The 22,901-nt window shown below is 43.8% G+C and overlaps 1 protein-coding gene across 2 annotated transcripts in view; it reads right to left on the reverse strand.

Moving 5' to 3' along the window:
• ASIC2 (acid sensing ion channel subunit 2) overlaps window positions 1-22,901 on the reverse strand; it is a 1,112,670-nt gene that overhangs the window by 854,312 nt on the left and 235,457 nt on the right. The gene's annotated exons all lie outside the window — the stretch shown is intronic.

Raw genomic sequence — 22,901 nt, forward strand, 5'->3', positions numbered from 1 at the left:
AACTCCTTACAACTTAGGATGGGGTTATGGTTTCTACTGATTTTGCATGTTGCTTTGTCACCATTGTAAAGTGAAAAAATTGTAAGTCAAATCATCCTAAATCAGGGCCCATCTGCTGTGCTGACCACATTAAACGCATTTTTTACTTACAATATTTTTGACTTATGACGGGTTTACCAGGGAGGGATGTGACCCCATCATAAATGGAGAAGCACCTGTCTATACATATATGTAATGGTTAAACAGAAGGTAGTGTGAGAGTACAGAGACAGACCACCTAACCCAGCTTATTGGGGAGGTCAGGGAAGGCTTGCAGGAAGATGTGATGACTGAGATGAATTGTAAAGGACAGGTAGGGTACAGTGAGAACAAAGGCCCAGCATAGCAAGTGTGGGGGTGCTGCAAGCTCATATGGCTGGAATAGGAAGTCAGAGGCAGGAGCAAGTGGTTTCTGAGCATCATAAGATTCCAGGACTGCCTCTGCTTAAGTGATGGAAGCTGTTCTCCACCTCCTAAACCTAACCTTCCCACTCTGTACCCCAATTTGGCTCCAGGGCTGGGACTCCCAGCAGCAAGGACAAAAAGAACACCATTGATCACGTGGAGCATCAGGAAGGTGAAGACCAGAAGGGGAGAGCGCTGTTGAAAATGTGATGCTGGCAGGGACCGGGGTGAGGTGAGACTGCTTTAGAAGAACCCAGGGGCCAGAGGAGTGAGTCATCTGTCCACCAGCCTCTTAGTCACAAGTGGTAATGTAGGTGCCCCTGGATGAGGAGGCAATTAAAATACAATTAACCTCCCTGAACTGCAGTTCTGAGTGCACCTCGGAAAGAGATTTGGAGATCATTAAATATGGGGCTGTGAGTGGAGGGGCTGTAGGATAAGGGTGGCAGGAGAAAAACCTTTCTTTGAGGTCATTGGCTACTTTTGTGGTTCTCTCCCATAATCGGTCCACAGTATAATAGCATAGGAACCATTGCATGGGGGAAGCAGAGGGACCCAAAATAATTTCTTCCTCTCTTCAATCCTCCCTCCCCAGGCCTGGCCTTAAGAAGAGATTCGGCAACTGCAAATCATGTTGCTGAGTAAAAATGCTTCTTGGGATGGGAGGGGATGAGAGGGGATGAGAGGGGAACCTACTCTCGATATCTGCCTCCTAGGAGCCTGTTCAGTTTATTAAATTAGCAGGTTTCTCTCTTGTGGTGAGGGCACTGGAGAATGAAATGCCAAATAGATCAGTTTCATGGAATTGGAGACTGATAAATTTTCAGAGCTGGAAGGCTCCTTGGAGAGCATCTGGTTCAACCCCCCCTCATTTTTCAGATGAAGAACCTGCAGCCCAGAGATAGGAAATGACTTCCCTAAAGTCACGGTTGCTACTTGAAACTCAAAACTAAGAGGCATTGAGTGAGGGAAGTGAATTCTCTCCATAATTTATCACTTCTGCATGTTTAGTGTTCTTTATATTAAATTTACTTTTGATAAGGAGTACCTGCAATCTCAGAGGTAATTTACTGTGAAAGATAATTCTTAAGATTTGCCATCATTATTAACATTGACTTGAATTATGTTGTATTTCATATGAGAACGTAGGTTTAATTTAGCCCATGGAAAACAATTCTCTCAGTTATAAAAAAAACTTATTTCCACAATGAGAAGGTAGCTTAGCTTCTCACCAAGATAATACTAATGTAAGTTGCAGTTCCTTGCCTACGTCTGCCTTTTCAATCAGATGTTCACACCTGTCCTTAAAATCTTCATTAGCGTCCATTGTTAGGTTGGGCACCTTGGAACCGATAATCAACCCTCACTCCAGTGCAGATGCAAAGAGGCAGGAGAGTTAGCTAGGCTGAACCTGAGTTAATGAACATCAAGTGCCAGGTGCTGGGCTAGACCCTGAGGATGCAAAAGTCAGAACCATTAGGAAAAATTCTTCTGGAGCTCCCCACCTCATGAGGACAGGGCTAGCCTAGTGAGAATCAGAAAAGGCAGATGAAGAAGGGTTATGTTCCAAGATAAGCATGTCCTCCTTCTAGCATTTGCATAGATCTAGGCTTAGTCCAGGGTGAGGCCGCGTTCCATGACCCCAGCATGGAGCTCCATTTCTCCCTCTAAAGGTGCACTGTTCAATATGGTAGCCACTAGCCACAAGTAGTTATTTAAATTTACTTTCACTCATTTTAAAAAGTAAAAATTCCATTCCTTAGTCACATTAGCACCTGTGGCTAGTGGCTACCCTACTGGACACTGCAGGGTTAATCCTTGCTGCCACTTAGACAATTCTATTGGACAGCTCTCTATTTGCTGACCCCAGAATTTGGTCTGTCATGCATTATAACACCAACTGGCTCCCATGTTGACTGTATTTTCTCCAAGTGAGACTGGGGTAAACACCCACCCTGCGTGGGTCATTTGCATTTCCTCAAAAGCCTTTGCATGTCTTCTATTGCAGCTGTATTCTACCCAATAATAGTGGAAACCAACATTCATCACGTGTTTGCCTTATGCCACCATGATTCTAAGTGCTTTCAACACAATCCTCCTTTTGATCCTCAAGAAACCTTGTGCACACAAAGAGGAGGTGGCAGAGGCCCAGTAAAGGACTTGTCCACGTTCACCAGCCGTGGGTAGGGACCCAGGAGTTGGATCTGGGCATGCTGCTTCAGAGTCCAGGTCTGAACCACTGTCCACTCTATGTAGAGTTGGGCCTAGTCCTGGCCCTACCCCTTGCTGGGTGTTGCCTTTAGGAAAGACATAAACACTTCAATTCTCACTAAGCCCTTTTCTCCAATGGGAGAAGCTGCTTTCACTCTCTGCAGGGGCTTTGTGAGGATCAGGGACAGGGAGAATGCTTTTTGAACTTTAAAGCCCTGAGTGTTACGGGCCATTATGAAAAACAAAAATACTGCAAATACTGTCCTTCAGATCAGCACTCTGTGGGCTGGAGAATCACCTGGAGAGCTTGGTAAGCATGCAGACACTCTGATCCACCCCAAGCAGACTGTGTGAGTCCAGAGCCAGGCATCTTCAGGTATAGCAAGTGCCTCAGGTGGTCTGAGACAGGAATCCTTGAGCCCCTCTTTGAAGAATGTGATTATAAGTTTCCAGCTTTGGTGCCTGATGTAGAGAAGTGGGTGGCTGGTTCTCTCTTCAGATTCCTCCAGGATCTCAATTTTCAAAGGCAGGTGCCCACTCCACCCTGTGCACATCTGAACAGGGAATTAGTCCCAGTGGGGAACATGATATATTACCCGGCATTCCAGAAGTGGAGGCTACCCTGTTCTCCTTACCACCCAAGTCTTAGTGTGAACTCACTTGAAGAGAAGACTATCTGAAGAACACATAGTCCTTCCAATTTTGTAAGACATTTTCCATCTCTTTCAGGTCAGATCATTCAAAAGAGGCAAGCTTAGATAGCATGGTCTGTCTGCTTGTAGAAAGGCTTTTACTAAATTATATTTGGGCATGAGGTCATTGGCCTCCTATAAGAAAAGATGCTATAATGAACCTCTCTTCTGAATATACTAAAGGGATGCTGTCGAAGAGACTACATCATAACATTTTCTTTTTTTTTTTCTTGAGACGGAGTCTTGCTCTGTCGCCCAGGCTGGAGTGCGGTGGCGCAGTCTCGGCTCACTGCAAGCTCCGCCTCCCAGGTTCACGCCGTTCTCCTGCCTCAGCCTCTCCGAGTAGCTGGGACTACAGGTGCCCGCCACCACGCCCGGCTAATTTTTTGTATTTTTAGTAGAGATGGGGTTTCACTGTGGTCTCGATCTCCTGACCTCGTGATCTGCCCGCCTCGGCCTCCCAAAGTGCTGGGATGACAAGCATGAGCCACCGTGCCCGGCCTCATCATAACATTTTCTCCTTGGCAGGATCAGCTCTCAGGTTTCAGGCCCAGAAAAAACTAAGTTTTCTTTGAGCAGTCACTTTAGGTTAATCCCATAGACACTGAGGTTTGAGAGTTAACACATTTCATTTTTCCCTCTTGTTTTGGCTGTTAGGAAGCCCAGAGCCAAATTTACTACCCACCTCTAACAAGATGTTAAGGCATATGATGTGCAAACACTAATCCTACTGCTGGCTTCGTGTTTTTAAAGTTTATTTATTTATTTTAGTGAGCTATGAAGACAACTAAACATTTAAAGGGGAAGGGTGAAAATAGGGGGCTTGCAGTACACATCCCACAGCAAACAAATTACAACTTCTTTCTTAGGCACTTCTCTACACCCACATCCCTCCCTGGAGCTATTTGGGTGGTGGTTTTATTTCTCTGCTCTATTTTTTCTTTACTTGGCATCTTTGTCTACCATTTTGCCTTCTGACATTGTGTACAATTTTGTGATCTGCTTTGTTTATTTTAACGAGCCATGCAGTTTCACGAATCTTTGCCTAGAATGGTTATTAATTGTCCAGTAGGTGTCTGGAATTGTTCTAGGTGCCAGGACTACAACAGTGAATAAACTCAGCAAGGTTCTTGTAACAGAGTTATGTTTGTGCTCATTTGAGAAATAGACAATGAACAAGAAAGAGAATAAAAATAATGCAATTTCACAGAATGGCGAGCTCTGTAAAGGAAACAGAAAATATGACAGCAAGGGATGGGGAAGGAGAAATATTGAAATATTAGGTAAGGCGGGAGGAAAGGCCTCTCTGGGAGATGGAGTTTGAACTGAGATCTGAATGAGAAGGAGACAGACACTTAGAGGTCTGGGGAATAAGGATCCCAGACAGAGCAGATAGCAAGTGCGAAGGCCCTGATGCAGAGACAGCATGCTGTGTTGGAAGAATATTTACGCCCACCTGGCAGCCTCCTCATCAGCTTTCAAACCCTTCTCACCTCTATCTACTTTCTCCTTGAAATAATCCCATCACTCTACACTACTCAAATAGAAGGGCAACCACTTCGTGCCTTCCATATCTGTACAATCCACACTGAATTGTACCTGGCAACTGACCAGCATGCCTTCCTCACTGGACTGTAGGCACATGGGGCATCCTTGAGAATAAGAATAGCATTTTCCTTCTCTCCAACACAGCTCCTGGCACACAGAAAGCACATAGTTTTATTTCTTAAAATAAGCCACAGCTGAAGTGACAATGCAGGCAGTGCTCATGCTGGAGTAATATCTACACTTGTTGGGCTAAGGTACAGTTTTTCCATTTGCAGAGCCCCGAGCTGCCTGTGCTCTGCTTGTGACCTGAATAGATTAGCAGCAGCGAACCAAGGGAGCATAGCCAGCTCCTGTTTGGGAGGAGGGAGCCTGCTGCCTCCTTGCTCTGAAGAGCCCCTTCTGGGAAAGGAATGACTCTTAAGGCAGTATTGGATTTCCCTGCAAGATTTACGACCCAATTTAAAGTTATGGGGCTTTTATTAATTATAATAAACACCAATTTCATTACACTTCAACTTCCAAAGAAATTACATACTATGGAAGGGAAATAAAATGTTAGTTTTGTGCTAATGCCAGGCACACATTAACTGGCTGGGCACCAGGGAGACCGAGTTCCTGTTGGCTGCTCAGCTGGTGCAGAGGAAGGGGCATTTTGGAAGGGAGAGCCTGAGGGAGCTGTTTCCAGGATTTAAATCCATTTGGTCAAAAACAAAGTAAATTAACTGTGCTGCCACATGGGGCTTGCAGGACCACTTCCTTTATGAGGAGCTGTATTGAGTAAAGCAGTTTGGGCCCTGAACCCGGCGTTCTAGACTTGTCTCTGGCTTGCTGTGTGATCTTAAATGAGTTACTTACCCTCTCTGTGTTTTGATTTTCTCATCTTAAAAATAAAGACTTAACGTAGGTCAGGTATGGCAAATAGATTTAATCTCTTACGCAAATTCCAATTTATAGGAGGCAGTCACCTACAAGGCTATTTTGAGAAGGTTTCTGAAGTTTCATCCGGGATTCCTGGGAAAGAGCAATATGATCAATTAGCAGTATCAGCTGGGGACACAAATCAGGGGGATGGAGGGCATGGGCTGGGTATTCGCTATCCCAGGACTTGATGGTCTCAAAGGTCCATTCTGGATTTGTGGTTTAATCTAAGGCTGTGTAGCTAGTTAGTAGCAAATCCAGGAATAAGTCTTGGGATCCTGGAAACTTAGTCCATAATCCTTATTTATAAAATAGGTGTAGTGGATCATAAGTCACATGGTGTTGTACAGATGCAATGATGCTACATATGGCATGTGTTTGCAACAGAAGACACTCAACAAATATTCCTATCCTTCAGCTTTTCCATCCTACCCTCATAAAACCATGCTAATTGGTGACCCTCTCCACTTGTTGTGGGTTTTGGAGAACTTCCTCTTCCAAAGCCTCACCTCAAAGTCAGATACATGGGCTTTTTCAGCTACTTGCCCCTTGAGCACCATCTGAAGCCCCACAGATTCCAAAAGGAGAATTTTATTTTTAAAGCTGATTGGCTTTATATTTTATTGTTATGGACTTCCCAATTCTGCACTACTTTTGTTTTTGCTAGGGAATGGAAAATATTTTGTCACTTCTGGGATGATAGGTTTTGATGAACCCCCTTAGGAGGTGGAGAAGAGGATTCAGCAACTTTGCACAATTGCTTCTTGCCAGATGTGAAATTAAGCTTCTGGGTGCAAACCCAGAGTACATTTGGATAATGGGTGGGAAAGCCTGCTGGGCTTATGGGGAGGAGGAAGAGAAGAGGGGAGGCCAGAATGAGAGAAGCTCTGCGTGCATTCGTGTGTGTGTGTGTTGTGCGTGTGTGTGTGTGTGTGTGTGTGTTCACGTGCTCTCTGGGCCTCATGATGTTCCAGTATTATGTATGTCCAAGCAGAGAACAGATATCAGCAGATCGAGTTGTTCCCTCCTGGGTGCCCTCACCTCTTGCCTGATGCCACCACTATGAGAGTCACATCGTTGTCCCTGAGTGGTTGAGAGCCCACATTTTGCAGTTATTCAGACATGGGTTTGAATTTCAGCCTCAATACTCACACTAGCTATGTGCACTTGAGCAATCTTTGATGGGCCTCAGTTTCCTCATCTGCAAAATGAGATTAATAAATAGTGGGGTGGAAAATCCTTTGGTGTTTTGCAAGTGAATGTGTGAGAGAAGTGATATGTTCAAGACACCTTATTGACATGTTTTCAGCTTCGCCTTAAGTTACTGCATGAAAGAGACAAGACATGGACTCTGGCTGTGCCTCAGTCTCCCCAGCAGTCTACAAAGGAATGAGACTGAATGAAATCCCAGGCCCTTCTAGTTTTGACCACTGGCATAAATGATAAACATTGTCTGCACTCCTGGAGTACAGGGAGGATGCACCCCACGCATCCTGAATGCATGAACTACTCTGATGAATACTTTCTGCTGCCCACCCTGCAATTAGAGCCCATATTGGGAAATTTCAGACTTTGACGTTGGGCTGCTGGGTTGTATATTCAAATTCTGCATTTACTTAAATATGTGGCTATGAGCAAGTCACCTATGCTGTCCAGTCCTCCTTTAGATCCAGTCCTTTTCAATAAATAGGGGTTAGTGGCAAGCATTAAAGTCTTTTTGCTGTTTTTCTTTTTTTTTTTTTAGATGGAGCCTCACTCTGTTCCCCAGGCTGGGGTGCAGAGGCATGATCTTGGCTCACCGCAACCTCTGCCTCGTGCGTTCAAGCAATCCTTGTGTCTCAGCCTCCTGAGTAGCTGGGATTACAGACATGCACCACCACACCTAGCTAATTTTTGTGTTTTTAGTAGAGACGGGCTTTCACCATACTGGTCAGGTTGGTCTCGAACTCCTGACCTCAAATGATCTGCCCACCTCAGCCTCCCAAGGCCACCACACCCGGCCTGAGTATTTTATTCCATGTCATGTGTTTAGCACCTTGCCTGGCTGGTTATAAATAGTGAAGCAGCATGGCCTGCCATTCTGGGCTTGTAGTGCCCGGACAGAGACCTCCATGCATGCTAGACTGTCCTTCTCTTAAGAAACAATACAGCTAATTTTGCCTCTTAAGGGGTTGCCTAGTTTACTTGGAGCCAACAGAGAAATAGCTTTTTAAAATCATTCATAATTCAAGCATGGTTGATACCTGGATGTCTTCCCAGGCTGAGTTGATCCTGGTAGGGAATCTTCTCTGATTATCCTCCACCATGCTGTGATTTGGTATCTGTCCCACAAGTCCTGAAATACTGAGTTTCTCTTTAAATCATGTCTTAGGAGGCAGAACAGTTGTAAGGCAAGAACATGGACTTTAGGTCCCATAAAACCGAATTCAAATCCTGAATCCACCTCTTACGGGGTGCATAACTTTGCAGCAAAGACATTTAACTTATTCGAGTCTCAGTTCCTTCATCTGTAAAATGGAGACAACAGCAGCTGCCCTGTCAGGGTAATTATGAGGATTAAATGAGATTAAAAAAAATGTAAAGCACTTATTCAGTAGGCACTCAATAGAAACAATGTTTTCCAATGTGAATTGTCACTCTGTTTATATTGTTATCCAATCAACCTTTAATTGCCTCTAGGCAAAGATACGTTAATAATTTATTTATATTCCTTTTCTTTTTGCCTCAGAGCCTGGTCGAGGACAAATGAATGCATGAGCAAGAGCTATGCTTAGCCTGACTTCAGGCCAAGGATGTGTCTTTTCTTCTTGGTTAGAATGTTCCTTCCCTAAGGATGGCATCTTGCAAGGCAGTGCAGAAATGGAATAACTTCTAGAATATTCCTCCCTTTCTCATCGCCTGCTTTATGTTTCCCACTGGTTCAACCTGCTCCATCAGATGTTTTCTTTGGGGGAATCTTCCCTTCCTGGCAGCCCAAGTAAGTTCTGATTTTGCATATGCAGAGAGTCTAGCGACTCCGCAACAGCCAGGGTATGAATATTCATTGTCACTCCTCAGCTGTGCAGTGGACAAGAAATGCTGATGGAGGAGGATGGGCAGGGTCTGTTCGCTTGGCCTGCAGGAGCTCAGAGCTCCTCAAGGATGCATTAGCCCAATGGCCTAGCTCCTATCGGGGGCTGTCTGTAGCTTTGTAATTTCTGGGAGTCGCCCCTTGACTTCAAGAGCGACTCCAACCTCACCATGACAGAGTCTTGGCCCTTTGGGCATCTCACTAATCTGAATCCTCTCAGGACCTGTGTGTAGCATTTATGATAGGGGAAATAGTTTACCCATAGATTACAATCCACACTGTCTCCCTGGGGTCCCATGTCGCCAGCTTAGAAGGCAAAATTTACATTGTATTTTGTGTGTATGGTTCCCCCCAAGGTTGCATAACATGGTGGCTCTGGCCCCATCCATTGCTCATCACTCTGCTTTCTACAAGAGCCAGACATCCTGGCCGAAAAATGAACCAGACAGGATAAAGGAGAAGCTAGTTGGTCCTATTGATTTACGGTCTTGAGATGGGTGGGGGCTTCAAGATTATAAAGTTTTACTAAAGCTCCCCAAAAGATGCCCATGGGTAGGCACATTGGGAAATACAGCTTATACCATGATAAAGGGATATTATCACCAAATGGGCTGTATGTGTGTGTGGTCAGTAGGAAGACTTTGAAAAGGAGGGATTTTGGAGAAATATGAGTTTCTATTCCAAGCATTGTGTGTCAAGATGAGACTCACTCAGAGACCACTTCCTCCTTCCAACTTCATTGATATTCTGCACAGCATCTATCAAATGTCCTTTTGTTGCTCCAAAAGAAATAATGGTTTTGCCCCAAAGCCTCTCTCCTTCCCTCTGCATTTCACATTAAACTTTGCATTCTGGCATCTCACCCCATTGCACTTTGCACTGTTCAAGGACAAAGACCATCTCTTAATCATCTTTGTGCACCCATAACATAGCACAGCATCTGCTATATGGTGGTATACAACAAATTTAGAATGAAATGAAATGTATCTTTATCCAGATTTCTGTAATTGGTTCATATTGACTTTATCTAGAAATCAAGTTTGAAGCAACTTACAATATGCAAAAGCCATGGCGGCACAGTGGTAAAACTGTACTTGCAACAAATGTACCCATGTGCTTCATTTCAAAATAGTTAATATCCCTGGAAGGCTACATACTATTTCCAACAATATTACCTTTGCTCAGATGTATCTGAAATTCTAGTTTCCTAGCTGTTGTCTTCATAGCTGCAGGTGGCTCAGGTGGAGCCTATGGGAGAGGGGAGCCTGCCAGTGGCTGGAAACTCCAGGAAAGGGGCCTGTTGTGTGAATGATTATTGCAACTGTGAAAACAAGTCTAAGAGTGAGGACAAAAAGTTGGAACTGGATTTACACCAGAGATGCCATGGCAGAAATTGAAGATGGATGATGAATATACGTTATTGGGACAGTTATGGTAATGAGAACTAGTTATTCTCAAACTGAAGGAGTCAGTGCCAGCAATATGTCCTGAGTGAATGAGATGAAAATATATTTCCCTTGCAACTATAAAAGTTGCAACTGGACATGCAACAATTCCAAGTAAGACAATATTTAACCTCATTTTATCCCCAGGGGAGGTGCTCTGCCCATATTTCTTTCTTTCTTATTTTTACTTTTTATTTGGAATTTTTTTTTTTTTTTTTTTTTTTTTTTTGAGACTGAGTCTCGCTCTGTCACCCAGGCTGGAGTGCAGTGGCGGGATCTTGGCTCACTGCAATCTCCACCTCCCAGATTCAAGCTATTCTCCTGCCTCAACCTCCTGGGTAGCTGGAACTACAGGCGTGTGCCACCGCACCCAGCTAATTTTTTGTATTTTTAGTAAAGACGTGGTTTCATCATGTTAGCCAGGATGGTCTTGATCTGATCTTGTGATCTGCCTGCCTCGGCCTCCCCAAGTGCTGGGATTACGGGCATGAGACACTGTGCCTGGCCTCATGTATACTCTTACCTAGCTTCCCATAGTACAATAATCAAAACCAGAAAATTAACAGTGGTATGACATTATTAACTAAACTATAGATCTCATTAGAATTTTATTCATTTTTCCACTAGTGTCGTTTTCCTGCTTCAAAATCCAATCCAAGATTCCACGTGGCATTTAGTCATCATATCTCTTTAGTGTCTTCCAATATGTGACCACTTTGCATTCTTTCATCGTCTTTCATGATCTTGACGATTTTGATGAGTATTGGTCAATTATTTTATAGACTGTCTCTTAATTTTGCCCCAATTCTAAATGAAGAAAATACATAGGCTTGGCAGGTTACAGGGTGCACAAGAATATTACCTTTCCATTTTTCCATACTTACTTCCAAAGTAAGTCACATGTTACTGTGGTTAACTCAACTTACCCCTTCCTCCAATGGCTTTTGCCCGCTGGCCAAATTCATATTCAATCCTCAAAGGTAAAGATCCTCAAGTTTGAAGAAACAAAAATCTGAGTCAAAGCTCTAAAGAAACTCCCCAAGAGAAGTTGTAAAAAAGTTTTCAGCAGAGGCAGCTCCATTTAAGGAAGTATTTCACCTCTCCACATCCTAGCTTAGCCACATGACAGGGCAATGCTGCTGCCAGCTGTCAGCACCAAGATGGGGGTAGTGAAGGCTGAACTGTGAGGTGGACCCCTGGAGTAAGCCTCGTGAGGATGTGAGTATCATGCTAACTTAGTTTCTTCCAATCTGTGACCACTTCTCTTTATTTCTTGTCTTTCATGATCTTGGCAATTTTGATGAGTATTGGTCAACTAGGGCAATACCACCAGAGGGTGGCCAGGGTCTGAAACAGGCAAAGCAGAAGAGAGGCACTATACCTGAGCAATGGATGAGTGAGCCTACAGGAGAAGGCCAGAGGAGGCAGACAGGAGAAGGCTGGAGAAGGAGATTAGACATGTGATTATGTGGACTATCCCTGATAAAGAGGACTAAGTCCCTTCTCTATAAGAAAGCCTTGGAGACCCAGTATCAGATACATAAAGGGACCATTTTACTTAAATTTCAAATATTAAAACTTGTGTTCAAAATTTAATCACAACAATATTCCATAACATGCTAGATAGATGTCTTCATGTTTTGTAAATAAGGTTGTATCTTCCTTCTTCCTTAACACCAGTACTTAACTTATTGCATACAACTCTGCAGGTTATAAGCTTTAAAATTTCAGAATAGTCTACATGAATAGAGATTTGTGGAGTTGTGAAGTGCACAACCTCTACAATTGTACAAAGCAGCCCTGATAGGTGATTGAATGAGTAAATGGTACAATATCTTATGGGAGGTGAGTATCCTGTGCTAACTTCTGGGACCCTAATTACTTCCTGGTAATATGAGCCACGCAATCCCTTTCTCCAAGGTAATCACACATTTCAAAAAGTTAACCTAAGTGACACATGGTAACCGCACATAGTAGACATTAAGCAAAATTAGTTCCTTCCCTTTCCTCACCCCTCCCGTCACATATAAATAAGTATCATATGCATTCTTTAAGCATGGGAGGGGCATGTAGCTGATGTGTGTTCACCAGCCAGTTTAATCTGGGAAGAAGGGCCGACTTCACCATCCTCATCCCCCTGGTGGAGTCTCCTGGGATATATCAGTGAGGGAAAGTTATTAGTGGTTTTGCCTTCTTGTTCTGGATATTATTCCATAGGGTCTCTGCTGAGACACCCAGGCCCCAGTGGAGCATGTAATTCTAAGACTATAGATCTAGCAAATACCCCATCTGCATGCCCTCCCAACACTGAGAATATGTACATACTCATTAACATAAATGCCCTACTGTGGAAATAAAAATCTAATTACTAGTTGTATTATTTTGACTCATGAGAAGTAAAAAAAAATTTTAAATCTCTATTAGATTATTCATCAGCCTAGTGAAAGGTACTTAACCTCACAACAGCAATGCTTGGTCTATTTTAATACAATTTTCTTACCAAAGTGCAATAAAGACTCACTAATAGACAGTTTTATACATACTCAGTGAGGTGTAAACAGACCATAAGATGTTGAAGAAGTTGGAGGTGGGAGGGTATCTAGGGAAGAGGGTGGGGGCTGTCCATTCAACTGTTATGTGAGCTGTGCTGTGAGCCACAGCGGACTTCCATGCAGGAGGATGCAAATTTCCACCTGCAAACAGGATGCATGATGAGTGTGCCTTTAACCAGCTTTGGCTAAAGACAGCAGGGTGTATTAAAAAGCAAGTTGGAGAGATGGGGAGACTGGCTCACAGCTTCCAGGCTCCTGGTCCTTGGCTATGGCTCTGTTGATTTAGGTGCTTCTTTTGTGAATTAGGCTCAAACAAACTCAGAACAAATCTAGCCACGTGTAATATCCTTTGCAGGTGTCCTACTAGGGCAAAGTCCTCCCTTTTGTGCTTCTGACCTGTCTGCCCTTTTCCTCCTCTCCTTGGCTCTCAGATTCCTTGCATGCTATCCTGTGCATGTCTTTGGAGGTCTCTTTCTCACCATTCACTCCTGCCTCTGGCTCATCCATGCCTCTTGCATGTTATCACTCACTCCTAACTTCTGGGATTGCAGCAGCAGCAGTGGCCACAGCAGGTTCTGGAAGAGAAATACTCCTGTCAGCAGCCTTATCATCGGTGGCCAATTTTTCCTTACCTGGGTCCTACAGAGATAGAGCATCTAGACTGTCACCTGGTTCTTCCCCAAAGTCTAAGGTGGGCAGGGCTCAGGTTAGGTGAATTCTCCCATATGGGACTGATTTTCTTCTTCCATTCCTCCCTTATTCCTCTCTTCTTTCATTCTGTAGCACCTACCATATGCCTGGAAGCCAGCTCAGTACTAGGGGGTAAAAAGATCGATAAGTCACAGTTCCTGCAAAGCCACATTTCAGCTGGGAAAGCAGGTTTAAAAATGAAGAGTTAGCAAACCATATGACAAGCTTTATGAAATGAGGGGTCCGAACAAGTTCATCCCCAGAATCTCCTTAAGTTCCAGAATTCTAAACGTGTAGAATTTTGATGGCATAGAAGATTTTGTGATCTTGGTAGATAGAGGTGTAGTGATATTGATCTGGTTTCCAGGACTTTCCAAAATTGTCTTGGAAGCTTTGTTCTGATCAGTGCTGCTGCAATTCCAATCAGTAGTATAATGTCAAGAATTAGGGGTTCTGCCCTAATTCTCACGTGGCAACCATTCAGATTTCCTTTTTATTATGTCTTCTAATACAGCAGACACTAGAAAAGCTAGAAATGACACATCCCAGACTCTCTTGTACCTAGACATCTGGCTGTGAGCTAGGTTCCATCAATGCACTTGTATGAGACCTAAATTAGAATCTGAGTTCTCAGGGGAAGAGGCAGGAGAGGTGAGATCCTGGGAGAGGTAAGGAGGATCTCCTGCAGCAGGAGATGTGACTCAGGATTGAGAATTGTTACTGAAAGCTTATCCTATTCCTTCAGCCCTACCAATTATTTTGTAAGCTACCTAAAACCTAGTAATAAATCCCTTTCCCTTGAACTACCCAGCGTTGTTTCTATTAAGTGCAACTAAGCCTTAACCAACAGAGCACCTAGAAGGAAAATAAATCCAGCATAACAGCACAAAATCCAGTTTACACTAAAATAGAGTACATTAAAAAGTATACATCTTCCCATTTAGTTAATGCAAGAGGCTCTTAATTTTGAGGTCACCTCTGTTTTAAAGTAGATGTCAAAATTCCAAAGAAGTATGTCCACTTCAGCATTGTGGTGGACAGCGATGACACATCTTTGTCCTTGTGGCTCTGCATCCAGCCGGTATGGCTGGGCCCAGACATGAGCATTCCATGCTGGGCTGGGGCAGGTTCCAGGATTGCCCAGCCTCAGTCTAGGGAGTTAACAGGGACTCCAACAGTCAATGCAAGACAGTCAACATCTGGGTTTTCTATCTATGGGTATCAGATTTCCAACCACTGATCCAGAGTCCACTAGGAACCCATGATTTTTTAGGGCAGAACCCCTAATTCTTGAAGACCCAATTCTTCAAGAAGAGTAAGAGTAGAAACTCAGCCAGAACTGTTAAGGTCCTGCCATTTCCCCAAATCCATCAGTTTCTAGGAAATCAATGTCAAACCCATCTGAAGAAACAAACATCACAGCAAGCATTCTGTCACTTTCTGCATAGAATGTTTGTCCCTGCTTGCATTCCCCCTTAGTCCAGGAATCTTTTCTAGTTCAAAAATAATAAATGTGAAGAGAGGAAATCCTCAACAAGGCAGTATCCATTCCATTGGCCTGTCTCCCGAGACCTTTGACTTTGCAAGATTATTTTAGTTTCAACCTTTCTCCTCAGCACCATAAACACTGCAGTGACAATTTATTCCTTTCCAGCAGCCATAAAAATCATCTCCCTTATTTCTCAAAACCATGGCAAATTAGCACCTTTGACCTTCTTTTTCTCAGGCCCTGTCCTTCTCTCTCATGGGTGCAGACACATGAACAATTTATGATGTTCCATGGAGGGTTCTCCTTTCTTGAATGCTGATAGAAAATTCCAACCAGCAATCTCCATACTAATCTGTCCCTCTGCTTATCTCAAGCCTGTAGAAATAAATCCAAAGTAACATTTTCCAAAATGTGTTTTATAGCTCACCAGGCCTATGAAATGTTATTAGGTGTCCCACAAATAAAGTATTTTGTAGTCAAGTAAGTTTGGAAAACACTGCATGCTTTCTTTAGAGTTCAGAATACATATTTACATATTAAAGGCTCTGACAAATCCTAAAGAAATGTATTCAAATTTCAAATTTATTTAGCCCAGAATCTCCCAGTTTATTTAAACATGGAGGGTTTTCTGTTTTCTTCCCAGCTATTAAAATTCTGTGCAACAGTGTTCTGTGGGTGCAAGTTTGAGTAGATAATGACATTTGAAAATAGAAAGTTCAATTAAAAAACCAGGGGTTTGGACATGAGATGAGATTCCAATTTCTATAACAACTGCTGCTGATGAGTGAGACTCATAGCCAAGGGGCTTAATACAGAGCCAGGCTGAGTAGCTTCCTCTTGCCCAAGGTTATTTCTGAAAAGGAGTACAGGACTAAATCAGCAGATGGGGCTTAAAGAATTATAGCTGGGCCGGGCACGGTGGCTCATGCCTGTAATCCCAGCTCTTTGGGAGGCCAAGGCTGGTGGATCACCCGAGGTTGGGAGTTTGAGCAGCCTGACTAACATGGAGAAACCTCGTCTCTACTAAAAATACAATATTAGCCTTGTGTGGTGGTGCATGGCTGTAATTCCAGCTACTCGTAAGGCTGAGGCAGGAGAATTGCTTGAACCCTGGAGGCAGAGGTTGCAGTGAACCGAGATCGCGCCATTGTACTCCAGCCTGGGCAACAAGAGTGAAACTCCGTCTCAAAAAAAAAAAAAAAAAAGAATTATAGCTATGATGATGAGAAAAGATGGAGAGCCTTGCTACTCAAGTGTGATCCCATGCAAGCAGCATCAGCATCTTTTGGGAGCTTATTAGGAATGCAGAGTCTGAGGCCTCATCCCAGACCCATGGAATCAGGGGCTACAATTTAAAAAGATCCCTACATGGTTTGTATACACATTAACATTTGAGCAGCACCGGTGTTAAGCTGTGGTTCTCCATACTGCCTATAACTTCAAATTACCTGGAGAACTTTAAAAATATAGGTAGCTGAGATCTGTCCCCAGGGATTGCGATTCAAATGTTCTAAGGCAGAGCTATAGCGTCTGTGCTTTTAAAAACTCCCTGTCTTGCAACTAAGGTTGAGAACCACTGGTCTAACCCAGACGAGTGCCATGGATAATGAGGATTTAGGAGTCTCAGGAGACATGATAAGAACCACCACTTTGAGCCTTTCCACAGATGAGTGCTGCCTTCGGAACCTGGTTCACTATGACAAGTTAGAACCACCTGAAGAGCATCCATGGCCTTTTAGAAGGACTCCTCATAGATGTTATCAGATGCAAAAGCTGCACCACCCTTTTAGGCTCAGTTACTTCTGTAACTTCTTCCTTAAAGTTGATTTAGGAGTTGTACCATTCTATCTTCTCCGGGTCTCAGTATGTTGTCAGAACCCCACCCTTCTTGCCAGCAGGCTTGTATGCCAACCAGAAGGCTAATAGCCTTAATTACAGAATGTCCTTTCCCTAGGAGTTGGTCAAAGTCATCTTGACATCCTCAGTTGGGTGGAGAATCTTGGGTTATGTAGAAAATCTCAGAAAGGGGAATCGCCTCAAATGCGCACAGGCTTGGTATCCCATCATTGGTTACAAATGTTTCTCATGGAATAAAAATAGTTAAATGTATGAAGTAGTTCCTGTGGTAGGCAATTTGCTTGAGCTACCTATTTTGAGACTTTTTTTTTTTTTTTTTTCACTTAGCGCTCTTCCCTTAGGAAAGTAAACCAAGCCTCCTGGAAAGTAATTATTTTCCTGACTATTAAGTGGCGGAACTGGAATGGAATTCATGCCAGCATGGCTCTAAAGCTCCTGCTTTTCCCACTGCACTACTGACCAGAGCACTGGGACACACAGACGGGCTCTAGTTCAGACCCAGGACGGACATGACTGATCCCACATCTCACTGGAAATTATGATTTCAGACAACTGGAAAATTCTCATTCATTAGAGGGTAGAGCTACCCATCAAGCCATGTAATGTTTTCCCTTGCATCACAGCTTGTCCTCCGCTGTTGGCTTCAGAGGCATGTGCTGACATAGATAAGGAGTGCTCAGTGCCTGTGCTCTAAAAGAGTGATGTGCGAGGACAGATAATATGCAAAGTAGGGATGCTAGGGAGAGTAAAATGCTAATATGGGGTTTGAACCTGTAGATAGAGAATTCAGTCAACCACCTATTATCTGCAGTTGTAAACAGGAGAAAGGTAGTTGTCACTGGTATGTCCTGAAGCCATTCTTCACCCTGCTGGGGCAGGGAAATGTACTAGTCTGACATCAGACAAATGAGAGAATGACCAGGGGCAGGTCTGTGAGGGTGGTCGCAGGCAGGCTGATGTTCTTTTTTTGTTTGTTTTTTTTTGAGGCAGTTTCTTGGTTCTTGCTCTGTTGCCCAGGCTGGGGTGCGGTGGCATAAACTCGGCTCACTGCAACCTCTGCTTCCTGGGCTCAAGTGATCCTCCTACCTCAGCCTTCTGAGTAGTTGGGACTATAGGCACATGCCACTGTGCCTGGCTGCCCAGCTAGTATTTTAATTTTAATTTTTTTTTTTTTTTTTTGGTAGAGGCAAGTTCTCATTATATTGTCCAGGCTGGTTTTGAACTCCTGGGCCTCCAAAAGTGCTGGAATTACAGGCATGAGCCATTACACCTGGCCTTGATATTCTTAAAAGAGGCTGTTGCTGGACAGGCATCTGCTCCCTTATTAGGTGTCTGGTTGGCTTTTGTAACCAGGAGACCTATGGTCTTCTCCGGGTCTCAGTATGTTGTCAGAACCACACCCTTCTTGCGAGCAGGCTTGTATGCCAACCAGAAGGCTAACAGCCTTAATTACAGAATGTCCTTTCCCTAGGAGTTGGTCAAAGTCATCTTGACATCCTCAATTGGGTGGAGAATCTTGGGTTATGTAGAAAATCTCCTAAAAATTTCCTCCAGCAAAGCTTGGGCCTGTCTTCAATGCTGAGCAAGTATTCCACCCCTAACATTTTGGGCAGCTGAGAGAAGATGCATGATGGAAATGCACCAATTCTGAGGCTCAACATGTGTCCTTCACTTATGAGAAACCAGATGGTACCTTAAGAGGTTCAAGGTGGAATCACAAGAGCCCTCCCTTCTCTGCTTATTCTACAAGCACCTGTGAGTTCATTCATGCTGTTAACAAAACAATACATCACCAATCTCTCTTGAGACTACTGGTTTCATTTACCCTCTCCTATAGGGCTGTTGGAATGCAAGTATCTTAATAGGACTCTCTACATTTCTCTAGGTCTTTGCATCATTTTGGTGAAAAAGGATCTGACATCAGCTCTGTGGTTTTGGCATCAAGACCTACTGGGATCTTAACGAAGGGGCCGACCTGTTGGCACTGAGCCAACTCATGGATAGATTGACTGCTCTGGCCGCAAGTCTTGAATTCTAATTACTCTGGTCCATGGGACATGCCTAAGTTGGGACATCACTGGCTTTACTGATGCTCATGGCTGTTTGATTTCTTGGGCAGGGTCTCCTTTCAATCAGCTGAAAGATGTTCTTTTAGGTTTTAAGTTTTATCTAGGATTTAATCAGCTCTTAACAAGGGTTGGGTATAGAGAGCTCAGATAAATCCTTGGGAGAGGAGGCTGGCTAAGTAGAAGCAGGGAGTCAGAATCTCAACCCAATAGGCCAGGCATCAGGGCAGTGGGAATGGAAGAGAAACCAAGAACCCCAGAAGCAGAGGTCCTGTTTTATGCCTTTGTCCCATGAAGACAGGTGAGGTGAGGACTGCTGCTTAGTACGCACTGGGATCCTGGGGGTCAGGCAATAAGACAACTCCAGCATCCTTCCCCTGGTGGGAGTGGGATGTCTTAAGCTCTGGTTTTCTTCAACACAGACATCCTGAAAGATTGGACCCTGCAGCTAAGAAGCGCTGGAGAAGGCAAGGGCTGGCAGTCTCACCTTGCAATTGCCATCAATGGTGCTCCATTTCCATGCTCCTCCCATTTGACTATCTCTGCTTGCTTCTCAGTGGTCTCTGAAAATGATCTCTCTTTGTCATCTAGTTTTGCTTCCCACGTGACCCATTACTCATTCTCTCTTTGGTCTCACTTGTCCCTCCTCTCCACCATGAGCCCACCAGGCTCATCTTAGCTCTGCTCTTAGTTGTCATTCCTATTGTTTGTTTTTCTGGAATTCTTTTCTTTCTTCTGGATGCCCCCCCAAGTTGTACATCTTGAAGGCAATGTGGAGATGTGTCTTTTCCTTAAATCCTCTGCCAACTCCTGCAGTTGACTGACCACTTCATTGTACCCCTGAATGCTTATAGTGCTTTCACAATATGCTCTAAAATTGAGAGTTTAATTCTGTACTGTCTTTAACTGTAGGCTCTTATTTAATGTCATCCTTTTCATTCTGCTCAATTCAATAAGCATTTATGAATATTGATGATGGGCCATAATGGGCCAGAACATTAAGTTGGAGGCAGTTCTTGCAAACATAAAAATAGCACCTACTCCGTGCAGGGCAGTTTTTGCCCTCACACTGAATTTCAAGCTTCTTTCATAGTACATCACACTAGCATTCACTGAGCACTGGGTTCTCACAGACTGTACTGAGAAATTTCCCATTATCTTATTTCCTCCTTACAGTGTCCCAGTGTGCACAGCAGCTTTCCATCATTCTCTGCCCTGGAACCCCCTTTGAGAAATTATGTGCATGCTATATTCTCAGACACTGACCCCATGGTCGCGTTGAGTGGGCAGTAGGCCACATGGTATGGTCCATTAGTTGTGGCCCCTACTCTGATGCTGACCAAAGCTGGGACAACGAGTTTCTCTTTCTTCAGTGTTTGTAATTTGGACTAAAAAATTCCAATGTCTGTTGGACTTGTGACAATGTTGAGCCAGGGGTCAAGGACACCATTTTGGACTATCTACTTTCTGCCACATACATAGAGAAGCAGACAGGGGAGGGAGATGATGAATCAGCAAACATGGAGAAAAGCAGAGGGAAAGGGAGAAGAAGAGAGAGATGGTGAGAAAGATAAAGAGATGGGGAGATCAAGAAAGCATAACTAACTCCATTGATAACAGCGTCTCAGTTCCTGATTCCAGCCCTTTTGAGAGCTGGTAATACTTCCTGCCCTTGAAACACATACCACTATATCTTTCCAACAGTTTCTGGCTTAATGAAGTCAGCTTACATGAGTTACTATTACCACCTACCACATACACCTGGTTATGACACACTGTGAGAAACATTACCTTTCCATTTCACAGATTAAATAACTGATCCTTGGTGAGTTCCATTATCTTTTAGTCAAAGATTGGAACTAGAAACTGAAAGCAGACCTTTGGATTCTAATATACTGCCCTATGCTTAAAACCTAACCCAGAGCTAAACCCCTAGGAGGTCTTCAATTAATACTTATTAATCCCTGGTGAACTGGTCCAGGTCATTCTAGCCTTAATCCCCTATTCCTTCCTTTCTTCTCCCTGCTGCTTACCTGATGTCCCCTGACTGTTTTCTTAGTCATTTCCTTGGCTCAGGATCAGCCTTCAGCCAAGAAAAGAGCACACCTATCAGCTGTTGAATGGGGGCCCTGAAGATTATGTCACCATTTTGACACTGCCATTTGGGGCTGCCTATGGTCTTGTACCATCAACTAACTTCCATGATAATAGGGAGGGGCAGCTGAAGGCAGAGGCATCTCCATACCTCGGAAAGCCTTAATCAAGAGAACAGCAGTAGTGCCTGCGCTCTTGGCAGTTTATTACAATTCCTGTAACAAGAGGAGCTGTGGGGATGTAAGGCATTATCCTCTCCCGTTGTTTCTAACAAAATAGCCCAGAACAGCAGGCCTACAAGGACAAGGTGAGGCCATTCTCCATTCCAAACAACATAGACTTTTTTGAAAATAAAAGAAGCAATTTAAGCATTTTGGCTTCCTGGGGTGAGTTGGCAGGCACACTTCTCATCTCATGGATGCCTTCGGGTGAAGGTGTTTTAATAAGAGAGAAAGCGGGAAGAAGATAGCAGAACTCTCCAGAGGCAGAGTGGAACCATGGAGCATGGGCTATGGAGCCCATAGGCTGGAGGGAGGCAAGAGAGGGGAGACAGGAGAGGGCTTGAGAGGGATGCACGTGGTGGGAGATGCCTTGTTCTGCCTAGGTACATGTGCCCTGGAGTCCAAAGCTCCTGGGAGAGCCCCATTAACCACAACTCAGAGGTGAGGAATTTAATTCTATTTATTTTGCTTCTTCATTTATCCATAGCAAATAAGAGAGTGTTGAAATGATTATTATATAATTTGGGGGTGAGAAGATATTTCTTCAATTACATCTTTTAAAAGCCTATACCCTAATAAGGACATGAACCAAAGGAGGCTGCGTTTCTTTGAAATGATGGATATGTTTCTTTCATCCCCTGAAGAGAAAATGTGAGGTAGTGGCTCTGGGGCCTGGCTGCTTGGGATTGAACACCAGTTCCTCTGTTTGCTAATGGTGTGACCCTGAGCAAGTTATTCAATTTCTGCAGACCTCAGTCTCTTCACCACTAAAATAGGAGTAATAATAGCACCACCCTCGTTGAATTGTTATGAGTGTTAAATGAGTGAATACCCATGCAGTGCTAAGAGTGGTGCTTGGCATGTAGCAAGAGCCCAGGAAATGTTGGCTATTAATATTCAAACAGCTTTTGGGGATATCGCTACATATTCTGTGCCTAAGATGCAAGATGAATAAGGGGATATCTGTCCTCAGAGCATCCATATTCCGGTTGGATGACAGACATTAGAAAACAACAATATATCAAATTTATTGAGCACTCACTGTGTGGCAGACACTGTGTCTGGAGCTTAATGAGAGAGATGCTATTACTTATCTCAGGCTCAGAGAGGTTAAACAACCGGCCTAATGTCACACAGCTAAGAGGCAGCATAGCCAGGGAGCAAACCCAAGCCTGCCTGATACCACTACCTGATCTCTCAATTGCTGATTTTTAGCATGGATACTACTTCCTCAGAGAGAACTTGCATTATTCTTCCATCAAGATGATGCAAGCATCTCATCCCCAGGTTGGCTCTTCTTCCTCATCCCATTCTGTTTTCCTTCACAGAATTTGTCACAATTTTTATTGCATTTTTATGGGTCATCTTTTCCCCCAGACTATAAACTCCATGAGGGTAGGGGGCAGATCTGGTGCATTCATCACTGCCTGTCTAGTGACTAGCACATGGCCTGATGCAGAGCAGGCACTCAATAAACACTACTGAATGACCACCTATCATGGACTGCCTCTCTGGAGGGAAGTAGGAAGTTATAATGTCTTCTGAAATGCTAAAATAACATGAAGGAAAAACATGGGGTTACCTAAGGGTGTTGGGGAAGGCAG

This window comes from Symphalangus syndactylus, chromosome 20 (assembly GCF_028878055.3).
Source record: "Symphalangus syndactylus isolate Jambi chromosome 20, NHGRI_mSymSyn1-v2.1_pri, whole genome shotgun sequence".
Lineage (NCBI taxonomy): Eukaryota > Metazoa > Chordata > Mammalia > Primates > Hylobatidae > Symphalangus > Symphalangus syndactylus.